At 35.1% G+C, this 18,625-nt stretch overlaps 1 pseudogene; it reads right to left on the reverse strand.

The window, feature by feature from the left end:
• Window positions 1–6,220: 6,220 nt before the first annotated feature.
• On the reverse strand, window positions 6,221–7,724 carry LOC141514004 (lupus La protein homolog; annotated as a pseudogene).
• Between the last annotated feature and the right edge of the window lie 10,901 nt (window positions 7,725–18,625).

The raw sequence follows: 18,625 nt of genomic DNA on the forward strand, positions 1-18,625 counted from the left end.
GTCATAGAGAGGTCATTGCATGACTGGGAATGGTCTAGTGGTCCTCTTGCCCAGGTACACCTTGGCCTAATTTTCTGGGTCAGCTCTCTGGATCTTCTCATTTGGCACTTCCTGGAGCGTTATGTTAAACACTAAGCCTGTGATAGCAACTTTGTATGAGAAGTACAAGCCCGAGGAAGTACACTTTATCACCTGCTGTCTGCTAGCATAGAGGTATTTGTTTGATTTGCTAATTGGAGAAGGCCACATGAATTGAGAGTAAACCAAGAACTAAGGGGATATTTAAGCTCTGGCATTCTATCAAATAAACAGAGAACTTGTCATCTTTGTCTCCTGCCTCTTCAATGTTAGTCTAAGACAAATATTAGTTATGAGTAATGGATAAGTTAGCAGGCAGGCACACAACATTAAAGGGAGGATATTTGGAAAGAGGGTGTTTGTATAAATTGATTATAATTTGATGATGTTTATGGACCTTGAGAATTATATTTCTAATGGGACAATTGAGGGGAGGGTACTCAGTGTTGATATGAAGTGATTTTGATATGATGAAGCTAATAAGTCAAACAATCAATCAGTCATCCCTTGAGAATTGCACTACTATCAGGACAGATAAAAAAGAGTATTCTTTGACAGAGAGTATAGGTACAAGACAAGTATAAAATAATTAAGACTTGAAAAAAGAGAATTAATCCAGAATTATCTTCATTAGAGAATAAATAACACCATATAATGAGGCGCAAAGGACTTATATAGTAAAGGGAAAGAAGGGAGAATGTGAGCACTGAGTAAATCTTATTCTCAACATATTCCCAATTGGGTTTATAAATTTATTCTTACAGGGAAGTAAGTGGGAAGGGTAAAGAAAAGGGAAGGGAAGGAAGGCTGATAAAAGGAAAGGGGAAAGTAAAAAGTAAATGTAAAAGTGAAAGTGAATGTTTTAAAAAATTTAAGAAAAAGGAAGAAAAAAGGGGAAGAAGACTGATAGAAGGGAGGGAAGATTGAGAGAAGTCAGAAGCAAAACATTGGTGAGGAGGGTTAAAGGGGTAAGAAGAGAAAAATATAAAGAAAGGGAAGATAAGATGGAGAGGAAAACCAGAATTAGTATTCTTAACTGAGAATGTGAAAAAAAATGAACTCTTCCATAAAGTGGAAGCAGATAGTAGAGTAGATAAAAAAAAAATCAGACTCCTACAACATGTTGTTTACAAGAAACACATTTGAAGCAGAGAAATATGCACAGGGTAAAGGTAAAAGGCTGAAGCATAATATATTATACTTTAGCTGAAGTTAAAAGAAAAAAACAGGAGTACCAATCCTAATCTCAAACAAAGTGAAAGCAAAAATAGATCTAATTTTTAAAAAAAGGAGAAAAAAGGAGAAAGACTCATAAAGCTAAGGCTAATAGATATATTCGTGAAATTTTGTGAAACACTCCTTATCCATCCCATCAATTAGAGAATGACTGAACAAGCTATGGTGTATGAATGTTAAGAAACTATGGATTCTGAATGCAGAACAAATCATACTATGTTCACTTTTTAAAACTTCTTGAATAATTTTTCTTTCTTTATCATGATTTTCCCCCTTTTTTCTTTCACAATATGAATGACATGGAAATATGTTATAAATGATTGTACATGTGCAACTATATCAAATTGTTTGCTGCTATGGGAAAGAGGGAGAGAAAGGAGGGAGGAAAAATGTAAAACTCAAACACTTGCAAAAGGATGAAAATTGACAACTATGTTTGCTTGTAATTGAAAGATAATAAATTAAAAAGTTGCAGGATATAAAATAAAGCCATCTAATTACCATTATTCTCATATATTAACAACAAAAACCTGAAGGAAGAGATAAAAAGAAAAATTACTTTTAAAATAATTTCAGGCAATATAAAATATTTGAGAGTCTACCTGCTAAGACAAACCAAGGAGCTGTATAGACACAATTACAAACACTTTTCCAAGTCTGATTTAAACTACTGAAAAAATATCAATTGCTCATGGATAGGTCATCCAATATAATAAAAATGACAATTCTGCCTAAATTAATTTACTTATTCAATGACATACCAATAAAACCACCAAGAATTTATTTTACAAAGTACAGAAAATTTGAAATTTTTACAAATTTGAAAATTAAAAAGCTAGAGAAAATAACAAAATTTGTCTGGAAGAACAAAAGGTCAAGAACATTAAGGGAATTAATAAAAAAATGTGAAAGAAGGTGACCCAGTCTTACCAGATCTTAAACTATTTTTGCCCTGAATCTGCAACCTATACTCCCATAAGGGAAATGCAACTGCCTCCAGTGCCAGCAAAGTGTCTCCATATGACCAGTGGTCTTGCCTCATTTCTATGGACTGAGAGCTCCAGAAGTCACTGCTACTGATTCAGTCACCCCCAAAGCCTGCTCTGGTTTGCTAGGGTCCAGCCTGCTGCTGACTTGCCAAGACACTACCTGTTCTGGATTGTACTCCAATCTCACTACAATGAGACAGATTTTTCCTACCAGCATGTAAATTGTTTCACCTGTCCTTTTGGTGGTACTTCTGCTTCATAGTTAATTTTGAGGTGCTATTTTAAAGTAGTCTGGAGGAGAATGTGGGAAAGCTCAGGGGAGTCCTTATCTTTAATCCATCATCTTGGATCCATTCCCTAAAATGGTTAATTAACAGGCTTGAAGACATTGTGTTCCAGTGAAACTTCCCAATTGATCAAAATAAGAGGTATAAAATAGATTGATTCTATTCGAATCATTATATAATGCTTGCTGCTTAGCATTTTCTTTTTTGTTAGGAGGAATAAACTAACTATTCCATATCTGATTCATGTTTGTACACTGAGTATCTTCCATCACCTTTCCCTTTGAGGATAAGTAACTCTAGCCTAGATTTGTTCCAAGGAAAGAAGAAAAGGAAGAAAGGAAGGGGGGGGGGGAAGAAAAACAAGTACCTACCATATGATAGGCACTGTACTATGCACTTGACAATTATTATCTCATTTGATCCTTACAACAGTCCCTGAGAGGCAGATTGCTTTTATCTGAGGTAGTTCAAGTGATTTGCTCAGGGTCACACAACTAGGAAGTATATGAGGTCAGATTTAAACTCAGGTCTTCCTGACTTCAGGCTCATTGCTTTATCCATTCTAGAGACATCTAGTAGCATGAACAGAAAGCAGGAAGGAAGCTCTCGCTTTCTAAACTGCCAGTGGGGATACCTTTCTCCTATCAATAATGATAATCAGTCCCCAGAGCAGTGAACCCTGGATAAACCATAAGGATAAGTAAAAGACAAGGATTGGGTAGCGAGGTCCTATAGCCTCAGCCAAGCAGTGTCAAACTATGTAGTTTGGTTTTAAGTTTATATTCCACATTACTATTCTCTTCAACTATGTAATTCAATAGGTCAGAAAACTGTGGTTAACCCAAGGCTTTATTGATCATATTCTATATCGAAATTTGTTTAAGGACAATTGTAGATGGGGTTAACATCAGCTACACTGAAAGCAGGAAGGAAGCTCTCATTTTCTAAATTGCCAGTGGGGGAGAAAGGTTATCCAACTAGGGGCTCAAAATGAACAAAAAGAGATTTTGCTGATAAATAGTATTATAATTCCCCCCAAAGTAGGGAACTGTTGTAAGCCACCCAAGTCTGGACACATGAGGATTCCCCTGGGCAAAGAAGGAACTAATCCACCAAAGTGGTGGGGCTACTTAGTAAATAGAGAAGCTAGAATCACTTTCCTCAGAGGCAGTTGCTTCTTTGATAGGAGACAAATTTTCTTCCTATTGTTCTATTTCCTACCCAAATTCATTTGACTCCAAGCATTGGCCCCACTCCTTAATCCCCGAGGAGTGGATGAATGAAGTCATTGACTAAAAGGAAAGCTACACCCACCCGCTGTTGAGAGGAGCTAAAAGTGCCCCACCACATAAGGGTGGGCCCCCTCCAACAGGAGATCCCTTTCCTGCTAAACTAAACAGCTCCAGCCTCCTGCTTTCCTAATGCAGATTATATACAGAATTGACATAGACTTGACCTATAGAGTCATTAGTGATTATGGGGAGATTACAACTCTCCCGATAACTGAATAAAGTTTCATACTACTAACCACAGAACATCTGGTAAAACCTTAAATTGCCTAGCTGACATTTCTGACTAGGGGTGTTGTTTCTCTGAATTTTATCTTGGTTGAGAAAACTAATAAAAATAAAAATTATAATTATAGCTAACATTTTAGCTGAGCATTCTGCTAAGCACTTAACAATTATGATAAGGGTAGCTAGATGGTGCAGTGGATAGGATACCAGCCCTGGAGTCAGGAGGACCTGAGTTCAAATGCAACCTCAGACACTTAATAATTACTTAGCTGTGTGACTTTGGGCAAGTCATATAACCCCACTGCTTAGCCCTGGGAAAGAGATTCCAAGATTTATTCTCACTTGACAGATAAACTGAAGCAAAATTAAAGTAATTTGCTGAGGATCACATAAATTGGTGTCTGAGACTGGATTTGAACTCAGATCTTCCTTGACACCAGGCTCGGCATTCTATCTTACTGTACCACCTACGTGATTATGAAGTAGAAGCAATAGAAAACTTGAGTGTGAATGAAGAGAATTCTGGAAAGAATAGCAATATACTGTAGGTTTGAGGGGAAACTTCTTCAAAATATTCTACCGATAACTGCAAAAATTCCTGATGAGAAAGAGATATTTAAAGAAACCAGCTTGATTACACAAAGATTCTTCTTTTGAGCCCAAATTTGAAAAGAATACATATATATATATATATATATGATATAAATAGTCCATTTCAAAGGGCCTGTAAAAAGACAGGTTGATGGACCTGTGAATTAGTCCAAACTACAAAGTAATTTGGAATTATGCTTTAAAAAAACAAACTACTTTTCCTACTCCTTGAGTCAAAGATTCCATTGCTAATCATATTCTTCAGGGATGTCAAAGACAGAAAAAATATGCCAATATACCAAAGAATACACCAAAATGTTCACAGCAGCACTTTTACATAGTAACTAAGAACTAGAAATAAATATGCACACAAATTTAGGAATGGTTAAACAAATGGTGATACATTAATAGATAAATACAATGCCAACTAAAACAACAAAAATCAATTGGTCATTGGTTATCATTGACCAAACTTGAAAAATTAAGAAAATACAGCTCCCTTCACTGCAGAGGTCAAAAGGTTATAGTATATACTACGAGTGGGCAAAGGTTGATTTTCTTAGCTATTGTGAGGAAAAGAATATGTTCTCTTTTAGACTTTGAAAGTAATCCTTGTCCTTCCCTTCTTATACTTCAGTCCAGGAAAAAATGCATCCCCCCTTAGACAAGATAGCATTGTATAAGGATGATTCTCTTTTGATGAGTTTTTGTACAACCTCCAGGAAAGTTTAAAGTTTTTTCTATTCTGGTTATGGCTGGTTTGTCTATTCTCTCTTGATCTCTCTGCTCAGGGTGGACATTATCATAATGGCTTCCATGCCTATAGGCTTACAGTAAATCTCAGAGAATGAAACTTCAGGTCTAAGCTATATTTTCTGTCATTTTATTTTAACCCTATATTTTTAAGATTTACAATTTGAGAATTTACGAATCCTACTGTCATATATAGTTGATGTATTGTTGGCTCTGCTGAAACTTATTTTGCTTGTTTTTGCCTTTTTAAAAAATCTTTGTTACAAGAGACGACTTTCTAGATAGGGAGGATGTGTGTGTGTGTGTGTGTGTGTGTGTGTGTGTGTGTGTGTGCACGTGTGAATGTGTGTTATATTTAACAATTAAGATGAACTACAACCAAACTGTATGTCAATAAAAATGTGAGGATACAGATGCTAATTTGTTTCTTGGGTTCAGTTCTGCCCCATGAGGAATCGCAACTCAGACTTGGGAATGCAGGCTTTGGAAAGAAAATAGAAATTTTTTAAAGGAAGTTACAGCATATTAAGAAAGGGATAGAAAAGTTAGAAAGTTTTTTTTTCTTTCACATATTATATATATTTCATTTGTAATGTAATGTTGGTATTTCCAACATTGCAGAACTTCACTGAAAGAACCTTTCTTTTGATGTTCAGATCAATGTCTGAAATGCCAACATTTGATATGATGAACAAAACTATACATATTAAAAAACCCACAATAAGGATACTTGAACAACAAAAACAAGTTAAACAAAAATAGCCTCTCCTTCTATTATAGGTGGACATTGAAGTGGATTTAGTCCGATTTTCTTTTTAAAGACCCTTGAATCTGACAGCTTAAAATTTATTTAAAATGAATAAAAAAAATTTTTTTTTATCAAGCTACTGGTCTCCAGCTCCATTTTCAGTTTTCATTTGTTTTGATGCAGGCTCTTCTTTTTCAGGTTCTTCTCATGTCCTTTTAAGAGATCCTCCAGCATCACCATTTTCCTGTTCTTCATCACTATCAAATTTTGTTTTCTTGCCTTGGAATTGTATTTTTCCTTTATTGGGTGTAGCCTGAACAACTTTACCACCTCCTCTTCCCTTTCCTTTAAATTTGCGACCTTTGGACTTCAACTTATTTAGGGATTCCTGTTGGTCTTCAATGATTTTTTTCAAAGCTTCTTTTTCTGTTTCTCCTTCTAATACTTCCCATGTTACATCTCTGTTTCTTAATTTTAAATTTCCATAGTTTGCTTCATTGGCTTTGTTCAGTGCTTCTTTTTCTTTTTCTTTTTTTAGGTTTTTTTTTTTTGCAAGGCAAACGGGGTTAAGTGGCTTGCCCAAGACCACACAGCTAGGTAATCATTAAGTGTCTGAGACCGGATTTGAACCCAGGTACTCCTGACTCCAGGGCCAGTTCTTTATCCACTGCGCCACCTAGCCGCCCCTGCTTTTTCTTTAAAAAGGATTATTCCCTCTTTTGCTCCTCTGATGAAATCTATCCATTTTATTTCTCCATGATTAGAGAAAAGTGTATGCAGATCTTCTCTACAGGTTTGATCATCTAAATCACCCGAAAATTTCAGCAAGCATCTAATCTTTTCATCCAGGGATTTCAATTCAGCATCTTCTGCTTGCCTCTGTTTTTCTTCTTGCTCTTGTTTAGCTTTTGCTTTAGCTTCTACTTTATTTTGCTTCCATTCTTCATTCTTCTTGGCAAAGTAATCTTCCTTAAAGAGTATCAGTAACTCTGTATCTTTGTATTTTTTGTCCAGGGGTTTCTATAAACTTCTTGGCAGATTCAACACTATCAAACACAGCAAATATTGATCCCTTAAATGCTTTATGTAATGTTCTCCTCATTTGAATATTTTGTACTTGACCTTTACCTTCTAACCATTCTTTTATATCATCAAGGGTTGCATCTGTTGGAAAACCTTTAACATAGATAGATCTGTTTTTTACTTCATTTTTATACTCATCTGTTACTTCAGGGAGGGGTTTGCTTGGAGATCTTCTGATTTTAGTTTTGTCCTCACTAACTTCCATGAGCTCTGCCTTTGATTTCTTTAGAGCACTTCTTATTACATCAAAGTCTTTTGTTAGCTTGCTTAATCTGTTGAATTTGATCATGGTCTCCAAAGGAACCTAGCCATCATCTATTTTGATCTGTTCCTTTAAAAATTTGTCTCGTGGAAGATTAAAGTCACCGAAATAGTACTCAATTTGTTGGCATATTTTGGACTCCAGATCAGTCATTTTTTCACTATCACCGTTCTCAGCCATGGTGGGAGCCTTTCCATGAGGTTCCGGCAGGCTGGCGGCGCCGCCACGGCCCCACACCTGCGATCTCCCTCCCGGCCCGGAGCAGCCAGAAAGAGTTTTAAGAGAAGAATGTGTGGATTGCTGATTAAATTTTGCCAGGTCAGCTGGCCAGGGTTCCACAGGAGCCTCGAAGGTCAAAGTGGCCGTCTCCCCCTTTCTCTCCCAGAGTTCATGGGAGGGGGCGGTGACCTGGGAATGACCCGAGTCCCTCATTGGAGATCTTGCCTTTTGGGGAGGGGTCTCTTTTGGGTGGTCTTCCAGGATCTGTGTTTCCTGGCTGCCCCGAAAAAAGCAATACAATCCAAGTTTTGAAGGCCAGGCCCTCAGGTGTGGTCTGAATAAGATGATAAAGGAAGATTTCCTTTACAAAGTGAACAAAAGATTTACAAAGTTTGTCTCCAAGGGATTTCATCACTACCATGCCCAGTTTTCTCTGCATTAAGGACATCATGTAAGATAGAAGTATTAGCACATTAACAGAGATCATCACAAATAGGTTTTATGAAACCCATTATGAGAAAAGTTTTAGGAAAGCTAATATCTTAGTATGGCATAGCCAGGGGACTCTATGACTTCCTGTGTGATGACAGTTAAGGTAGTCAACCTCCTTAGGTCCTGATTTCCTCATCTTTGAAAGAACAGATTGCACAAAATGACTTCTGAAACCTCTTCCAGCTTTAAATCTATGACCTAAAAAATCCTGTGCTCTACTGAGAACAAAAAGATGAACAAGGAATAGTTAGTCTTGTGCTGAGGAAGACAATGTGATCAAACAAAATGCAGGTGACACTACCCTCACTTTTTCCTCCACCTTCTCGGCTAATGAATTCAGTCTTCAAACTGGGAAAGGCAAAATAAACATCATTAAGATAGAATTGAAACCCAAGATAATAGAAATGTTAGAGAAAGAACTTAAATGAATTCAAGTAGATGGGCCTGAACAAATTATTCCCCATGATGCTAATCACTGGGTAGCCATGGGGAAGGGAAAAGTCAGAAACCTGGAGATAGGTAAATGTCACATCACAATTTTTAAAGGGAGAAATGTAGATTATAGAAACTGTAGTTGAGAATAATGAGGGAATTCAAAATCAGTACTATAATATAAGGAATGGTTGAAGGAACTAGGAATGTTTAACCTATGGAATAATTAGTAAAAATAATAACAATATCAATAAAAATAAAAATAATATAATAATAATTAAATTTATAAGATTTTCAAAGTAATTTGCATTTGTTGTCTCACTTGATTCTCACAACAGCTAAATGCTACTATTATCCTTGTTTTACAGATGAGGAAACTGAGGCTGAGAGCATTAGAATCACATAGCTAGTGAGAGTCTGAGGCAGACTTTGGACTCAAGTCTTTTTCACTCTCAGTTCAGTTCCTTCTGCATGCACCATGAAGATTAGAGGAATGAAAGAAAAGAGTTAAGAACAAAGTGTTTATAGTTAGGTATTTAAGAGATGTCACATAAAAAAAAAAGGCCTGAGCTCATTTTGTGTTGAGCTTTTTGAGTGAATGGAAATCAGAGGGAGACATTTCAGCTCAATATGAGATTTTATTATAAGGAAGCCTTATTATATCCAAAATGCTATTGTAGTATCTCAGAATTGGAAATTACCTTCCTTCCTGGTTCAATGATTCTTATGCCAATAGGACAGAAAACCTAAGTCTGAAGCTCCAGTCTAATCAGCCTGGTCTAAAGCTTTATTTGCATCAGAGGCTAGTTCACTGTGTGACCAAAGAAGGTTGGGTCACACCTCATGTTTTTCACAACCTGAACCTAAAATACTAAGGACCAAATCCCTGAGCTATGAATCCTGTTAAAGGAAATTCCAGTGAATAAGTGCCCCCCCTACCAACTGCAAAACATTGGAACTTTCATTCCAAAAGACCTCCCCCATAAGTCACCACATGGAGAACTACTGAGCTGCAAATTTTTTACCATAACATTTGTATAATTGCTCTATCACAGAATGAATTCTATTATTTTAATAATCTTTACTCTGACCCTAATTTAAATAGTCTTTATCTTAATGAGGATTATCCTTAAGAGGAGCATCCCCCCATTGACCACCCAGCAATTCCTTCTTTGATATCCTGGCATCCTCCTTCCTACTGGGTCTTCCTCCCTTTCGAGAGGCTGGATCAGTTCTGCCTCTGAGCTGGCCTCCTCAAATGAGGAGCATATAGCTTTCCAAAGTCCCCATATTGTCCCTGTCCTCATTAGTAATCTTTCCTGAATTTCATCATCTCTTATCACCCTAATAGTCCTTGGGCCAGATACATTTCAATCAGACCTTATTACTCAAGGGAAGAGAGAGGAGATTGACCAGTATTTTATACCCCAGAAGTATATAACAAAGAGGGAGGAGACAAATAGAAACAGAAAAAAAGGAGAGGTGATGAGAGTTATAATAATAATAATCATATCAATAGTTCATATACAAATATAATAGAGGTTTTAAAGTACTTTATGAATATGATGTCATTTGATTCTCATAGAAATCCCAGGAGGTAGATGTGTTATTATTCTCTTTTACATATGTGAAAAACTGAGGTATAAAGTTAATAACTTGTCCAAGATTATACTCATTATAAATAGCCACGGCAGGATATTACCTCAGGACTTTCTGATTCCAGGCCTTGTAATCTATTTACTGTGGTGCATAGGAATCTTAAAAATAAAATATGATAGTGACTGACTAGAAAAATCTGTGGAAAATCCATTCCACTACAAGACTGGATCTTTCTTACCAATCTGGAGTAAAAGATGTTCTTGAGTCACAGGTAGTTTCCCTTGTATTGCAAATAGTTATCAAAGGAATATTCTTGTTGATGACAAAGTTTATATGAGAAAGTTATTCTTGGGTTATAAAATCCAGGTATTAGATGAGTATTGGGGGGTAGGGTTGAGGAGAAGGGAAGGGCAGGAAACATTCTTTTGAGTAAAATATAGGGAAGGAAATCTGGTACCTTTTAACTCTCCATTAAAGGACTTGGGAAAGAATTGTTACTATGGCTACTTAGTCTATTTGCTTCCTTGAGTTCCTGTCTAAGCTCTTTTTTTTCTTTTCCAGATTTTTCAGTTTAGCATATACAGGAACCTTATAATTCCTTCCCTGGAAGTTTAAAAGTCTATGTTCCTGGTTGGATGCTACCATGAGAGTTTCATATGTACTTGTGTGTGTGTGTGTGTGTGTGTGTGTGTGTGTGTGTGTGTGTGACAGAGACAGAGATAGAGACAGAGACAGAGACAGAGACAGACAGACAGACAGACAGACACACAGACAGACACACACACACACACACACACACACACACACACACACACACATCCATAGAAGATAAGAAGAATGCAAAGGGGAGAATGCAAAGGGGAGAAAACAAAAGGAAGCAATTAATGAATATTAGGGTGGGAGCTAATGAAGGAGAAATTAACTTTCTTTCCTATATATGTGGCTCCTGATCAAGCAAATCATAAAATCCTGGTGTTGAAAGAAATCACAGAGATATCTTCCTCATTCTCCTACCCAAAATATGAATTTATAACATTTCTGTCAAATTTTTAATCCAATCCCTAAACATTTTAGTTACAGGAACCTCACTAATGCAAAAGACATTCCATTTCACTTGAAAAATTGTTGCAAAGTTTTATATTATATTGTGTCCAGATCTATTTAGTTGGAATTTCTATACATTGACCCTACAGAATTAAATGGAAGTTCTCTTCCATATACTATCCCTTCAGTATTTGAAAGCAGTTATACTCTAGGTCAAGTTTCCTTTCTCTAGTCAATCATCCCCAGATCACCAACTATTTCTTGTCACCTTTGTCACAGACAAGGAAGAAATAGGTGAGAGAAAAAAATTAATCTTATACATTCTCCAAAGAAGAAATCCCAGAAATCCCAAACCCTTCATAATCTGTTTCTAGTCTACCATTCCAGATTGAATATTCTCCTTCATAAAATGGATTTTCCAACCAAACCATCCCCTTTGCTGTTCCTCATATATGACATCCCATCTTTACACATTTACATGGAATTCCACTCTTTCCTCTCCATTGCCTCCTGGAACCCCTAAGTTTCTTCAAGACTCAGTCCCCTCCTCCCCATCTCTCACTCCCAATACACTGGCTATCCTGTTAGTGCTAATTTCTAGTGTTTTGTTCTTGCTGCTGCGTTTGTTGTTGCTGCTGCTATTATTGTTCAGTAGTGCCCAACTCTTTGTGACCCCATTTGGGATTTTTTTTTTCAGCAAAGAAACTGGACTAGTTTGCCATTTCCTTCTCACTTCTAATGTTCTACACCCCAGAAATTATTTTGTATTTACTTGTTGGTATGCATGTTGTTTCTCTCGAATAAAATGGAAGTTATCAAGAGCAAGGTGTGTTTTGTTTTTTATCTTTTTATGCCCTGTTCCTATTGACTGGCACATAATAGTGCAATATGAATGAATGACTAAATTTCCTTCTTTACAACTTCCATCCATTTCTGTTGGTTCCAGTCTAATCCTTCTTTCACATGTCAACTCTTCAGATACTTGAAGACTGGCATCATATGCTATCTTTTCAAGACTGAACATCTCCAACCTTTTCAAATGATGTTTCTGTGGCAGGTACTCAAGACTTTCAGTATCTTGGTTGTCTCAAGACATTCTCAAACTTATTAATTCCCATTCCAAGCCACTATTGATTAGAGAAATGCAAATTAAAACAACAATGAGGTATCATCTCACACCTATTAGAATAGCCCAGATAGGGAAAAAGAGAAGATGATCAATACTGGAAAGGTTATGGGAAGAATGGGACATTGATGTATTGTTGGTGGAGTTGTGAATGGATCCAACCTTTCTGGAGAGCAATATGAAACTATGCCCAAAGAGCAATAAAACTGTTCATACACTTTGACCCAGCAATTCCAATTCTAGGTTTATATTCAGAATAAATTATAAAAATGGGAAAAAGTCCTACATGTTCCAAAATATTCATAACAGCTCTTTTTGTAGTGGCAAAGAATTGGAAATTGAGGGGATGCCCATCAATTGGAGAATGGCTAAACAAGTTATGGTACATGAATACTATGGAATATTATTGCTCTATAAGAAACCATAAATGGTCAGACTCTAGAAAAGCATGGTATGACTTATGGGATCTGATACTGAGTGAAAGGAGTAGCGCCAAGAGAACAATGTACACATAAACAATATTATGAGATGAACAACCTTGATGGAAGCAACTCCTTTTGGTAATCCAGAGAGCTAGGACAACTGTATTTGACTGGTTATGGACTATATTATCTCCTACCAGAGGCAGAAAAACAAAACAAAACAAAATAAAGCACACAGGAAAAAAAACCCTTCCAAATCTGATGAACACTTTATAAAAATTATCTCTTAGGTATTTCTTTCCCTTAATCCTAATTCCTCATGCCAAAAATTACTAATTTGTAAATATGTTTAAAAATATGTATGCAAAATATTAGCCTGACTATTCCCTGCTGAGGGGAGGAGGTGGGAAGGGAGAGTGGAGGGAAATTTTATAACTTGGAAATATGCATGTACAAATGGATGGAAATAAATAATTTTTTTAAAAAAAAAGCTTATTAATTCCCTTCCTAAATTTTTAAGGCCAAAACTAACAACAGTGTTTAAAATGTGATTTGACCAAAACAGAGTAAAGAAGGATATTAATTATCTCCTTTTTTCTTAGAAACTGTGGCTCTCTTAATGCTATTCAAGATTATGTTCATTTTTTTTTTTGACTGCCACATTACACTTTGGCTTATACTGAGCTTGTGCATTAGTAAGTTTATTCTTTTTTGGGCAAATTTCCATCTAACCACAACTCCCCCATCTTGTACTTGTGGAGTTAATTTTTTGATTCCATGAACCTAAGGATAAGACTTTAAATTTGACCCTTAAATTTCATCTTAACTTCTCAGTGCCTTCAGGCAATTCTTTAAAACTATATTAGCTGCAAGTTCCTTGAGGGCAGAGACTGTCTTTTGCATCTTTTTTTGTATCCCTCAGAGCTTAGCAGAGGGTCCATCATATAATGGGTGATTAATAAATTTTTTCAATTAATGAAATTGTCAGTGGGAAAGACAGGAATTAGATGCTCTGATTTTAGTGTAACATCCAGAATTCAGATTTTAGAATCCTTTCTTCTTATTCCATCTTGTCTTTATATCATTTTTAGTAGTTATTTCATGGAAGTATCATACATAATGCCATCTGGATCAACAGTATTGTCCTACAGAGATATCATTTCTGGTTTTTACCCCCTTTATCTTCTTCCAAATATATCTGCCTCAGATATATTCAAGGTGGACATCCTTAATATACAAAGTTAATTTTCTACTTCCCTCAGATCATTCAACCTTTTCAACACTAGATATGCGTGTGTGTGTGTGTGTGTGTGTGTGTGTGTGTGTGTGTGTGTGTGTACTTCCTTTGGCATATTTATTCAGGGGAACAGTTACCAAGAAATCAAATGGCTTGTCATGTGTTTAACCTGATTTGATCACTGAAAAAAATAAAATAACCAGAATTTTGATCTAATTATTTCTAGTATTCTAAAAACTAGATTAAATAGATTCTGAAATAAAAAGAATAGTCCATTAGTTAGTACAATAGCTGTAAAATATTAAGACACTGTAGTTTGATCAATTAGTTCAAATCACATAGAAAGGACCTTTGATAGCATCAAATTTTTTCAGGTAAAATTGCCTTGGCCACCTAAAAATGGATAGATGTCTTAGGGAGCTTTTTCCCCTTCTCTCATCCTTTTTTTAGAGCATAGTTTCAAACTTAGTGTAATTCCTTCTTGTGCAAAGAATTAAATTTCTCTGGTAGCAGTGTGGATGAAAGTTAGTTTGCAATGGATGCCTTGTTGCTCAGGTATATAAATGTCAAAGTAATGAAATTTACACTTCTTAAAAATTTATAATAGTAAAACCACTCAGCTCCCTGTGGAATACTTAACTGTACAAAATGACCACATTCTTTTGGAGTATGGGTAATATGTTAATAGACTTAGTTGGCTTAAAACTCAAGAAATACCTCTGACATCTAGATTGGCTTTGTTTCTTAGTGGATCTGCCAAAAATTCCTCAGATATCCAGATCTAGGATTTATGTGCTGAGAGGTCCATGTTATTTCAAAGGCTCAAAATTAGCTAATATTTGAACATGTTGTACAAACTAATATAAAGATAATGAGTGCTGTGGTACAAGTGGGACCTGAAAAATGGACCAGATTGACCTAGAGATTTTCTATAGGCTAGAGCCAGGCAAAAACCCAAACGGCAGTACCATTTCATTTACAATTATTGGATATTATATCTCCAAAGAGGAGAGCTCATTTTAAGGTGGACATCTAGAGGTAAAGTTTAAATCCATACTGAGATTATCAGTAAAAGTATCAATCTCTATAGTAAATTATCAACCTAATCAAACAGTGAAGGATCTATGAAATCCAAAGACATCTCAGCATGGGAACTCCCTCTATCAGAGAAATGGACCAACCATGGACCAATGGATCAACAATTCATCCTAAACTTTAAAGATAAATAAATCTTAGAGATTTGCCTGAGGCACATAGAGATTAAATTATTTACCCAGCATCACAGAACCAAAAAGTACAGTTATGCCTTCCACTTAGAGATCTTCCCCATTGTGGTTTCAATATGTTGTAGGCTGGCATAAGAAATTAAATGGAAATTTATGGGAAGTTTTGCATAAGCTACAGATATCACATGAAAGCCAGTAGATGACATAGTAAAAATTTAGAAATTCAGAAATGCATAAAATATATACATATAGAATTGTATAATATAGGTATATTTTATCTTTTTAACACCATAAATATATAATTTTTAAAAGTTTATATATATATATATATACATATATATATATATATATAGTTCAAGTTTGTGAAAAGAATGTGAAAGCCAACAGATGGTATATGAAGGGTAAAAATTTAGAGATATTTTAAATTTAGTAAGTCTTAAATGCATAAAATATAAGTATTATTATGTATAATTCTACCTATATAGCATGGATTTTGCTGTTTAATAACAAAATGAACATACATATTTTTCCCCTTAAAATTAAATTTTTAGTAAAAGAACTGTGGTTCTACACATTGATTTAGAGATGCCAAGCATATTTACAGCAATGTCTCACAAGGGGGGATCTCACAATGACCTTTGCATCTTGAATTTCTTATATCTTGAGTCATTTAAATTGTAAAGGAAAGGTCAAAAAATTTTATGTAGATTTTTCCAGATACAGCTTCATGTTCCTAACCTTTAAGATATAGAAGAGATAATTGTATGTTTATTTTCAGGTCTTCCTAAGGGATTTAAACATAAGACTTTCTGATTCTAACAATAGTTTTCTAGCGCTATTCACTTCACTAAAGTCCTATTCCAATCTCTCATTGTGTAATGGAGAGTGATCCTGTTTTCTCAAAGGCTATAGCCTTATACCCACAGAGTATAATATCTTCCTTATACCCACAGAATATAATATCTTCCTCAAGGATAATAATCTGTCCCACAAAAACTGCAGAATTTTAGAGTATTTTTAAATGTTGAAATGTATATTTGCAACCAGTCTTGATTGACTGCAAGGAAATACATTTTTCAACTATAGAAACTTCCTTCTTTAAGAAAGTTTTAATGGTTTTTGAATTTTGCATCAGTTAGCTATAACTGTCTACTATTACCACTGCCCTGAACTGACTCCCCCCTTGTAATAAGAAAAAACAGTTAATGCTATCCAGACCATCTCCAACTGATCATAACACAATTCATCTTCAATACTCATCCTGCTTTCTTTTTCTTGCTGTTGTTTGTCCTTTGTTCTTGAAGAGGATCATGACATCAGGGAGGTAATGCCATGACATGCAGGTAATTTGGATTTAAGTGAAGGAGACTGTGCAAAATTATAAGCCTCACTTTCTCCTCTAGAGCCTTGGCAATATATAAATCAGGACAACTGGAGATAGACATTCAGCTTTCCACTAAAAGGAAAGACTCAAATTTTGTCATTTGTTCTCTAGGACCACAAAGGTTTGTTAGAATTTTTGGAAATTCAGTGCTTTTAAAATTGCATTATTATGGTCTCTATATATTTCTCTCTTGTCTATGGTTAATTCATTCTGTGTCAGATCATATAAACAAATATTCCCATGTTTCTTTGAGTTCCTATATTCACCATTTCTCATAGAAAAATTATTTTCCATTACAATCATATATCCTAATTTGTTCATCCATTCCCCAATTGATGGTCATCAAATTCATTTTCAATGTTTGGTTACCAGTTGATATTCTGCTTTGAATATTTTGGTATATATTAAGGCTTTTCCTCATTTCCTTGACTCTGACTTTTATGCCAATGATGAGATTGTTGAATCATCACCTTTCCTCCATATTTTCAATTTTTTTCCCAGAACAGTTAAACCAATTCATAGCTCTTCCATCCATGTATTCTTATGCCCATAAATCTATTTCTCCTCCAACATCAACTATAACCATCTTTATATCATTGACAATTTGTTGAATTTGAGGGAGAACCTTACAGGTGCTTTAATTCACAGCAACTCTTGAAGACCATCCACTAAGTTATAGAGGGGTTGTGTGGAACCCACATTTCCATATCACAGTAATGATAGAAAGTCAATTGTTCATGAAACTGCAAATCTGCCACGTACAACTTATGATTCCTTTCAGACTTACAACAAAATTATCATGTAAATTTCTTTTTTCTTCCCTCTCCACCCCACCCTAAAATGACTACATTAGACCCCAATAGGTATATATTTGTAAAATTATTCTGTAAATACTTCTGTTTATCAGGTCTTTCTCTGGATTCAGATAGAATTTTTTAGACTTCCTTTGTAGTTAATTTGGGTATTTATAATAGATAAAAATAACTTATTTGCTTAAATTTGATCTTAAAAATATTGCTATTTTTGTATGCTATGATCTCTTCATTTCACTCATTCATTATTTCTGCTCATTTCACCCTTCATTATTTCATGGAAGTCTTTTTTTATTTTTCTAAAGTCATTGAACTCATTATTTCTTATAGCACAGTTGTACTCCATCACAGTAATATATCAAAACTTGTATAGCCATTCCCCAAATCATTTCACATTCACATTCAAGCTATAATTGTTGTTTGTGAATTTCCCTCCATTTTATTTTTACTCATTATTTTCCTTCTCAGTCTCTTTTTACCCTATCCCAGTTACCATATCTTCTTTCCTTACTTTCTTATTCCTTATTTTACCTTCCCATTTAAAAGGTCTTCCCATAATTATGTACCCACCCTCCTAATCTTAATCAATATGCCCTTCCTCCATCATGTCTCCCAGTTTTCTCCCTCTCTAGAAGTTCAGAATGCTTCTAAGCATCTTCAGATATATATATATATATATATGTATATATACATATATATGAAATGTTTCCTCTATTGCAAGTCCTCTACCACCACCCTCTTCCTCTGTATTAGTTCTTCATTTTACATTTCATTTTTATGAGACAATTTCTTCTTTTTTACCTTTTCTATCCAATTTTATTTTTTAGAATCACCTCATCATACACAGATCAGCCTAGCCTTTCTTTCAAACTACCTTAGTAATGATAACAATTATAAGAATCCTGTTCCTTATAGTAATAACTAATAATTACTAAACTTAATAACATTTTCATATATCATAGTTAAACAGTTTTATTATAATAATATAATATAATGATAATCTTCAGTGATTTCATTATATTATTTCTGGATCTTTTGTATCAAATTCTTTTTTCAAGTTCTGGCCTTTTTGGTACAAATATCTGAAA

Source organism: Macrotis lagotis, chromosome 1 (genome assembly GCF_037893015.1).
Source record: "Macrotis lagotis isolate mMagLag1 chromosome 1, bilby.v1.9.chrom.fasta, whole genome shotgun sequence".
NCBI classification, from domain to species: Eukaryota; Metazoa; Chordata; class Mammalia; order Peramelemorphia; family Peramelidae; genus Macrotis; species Macrotis lagotis.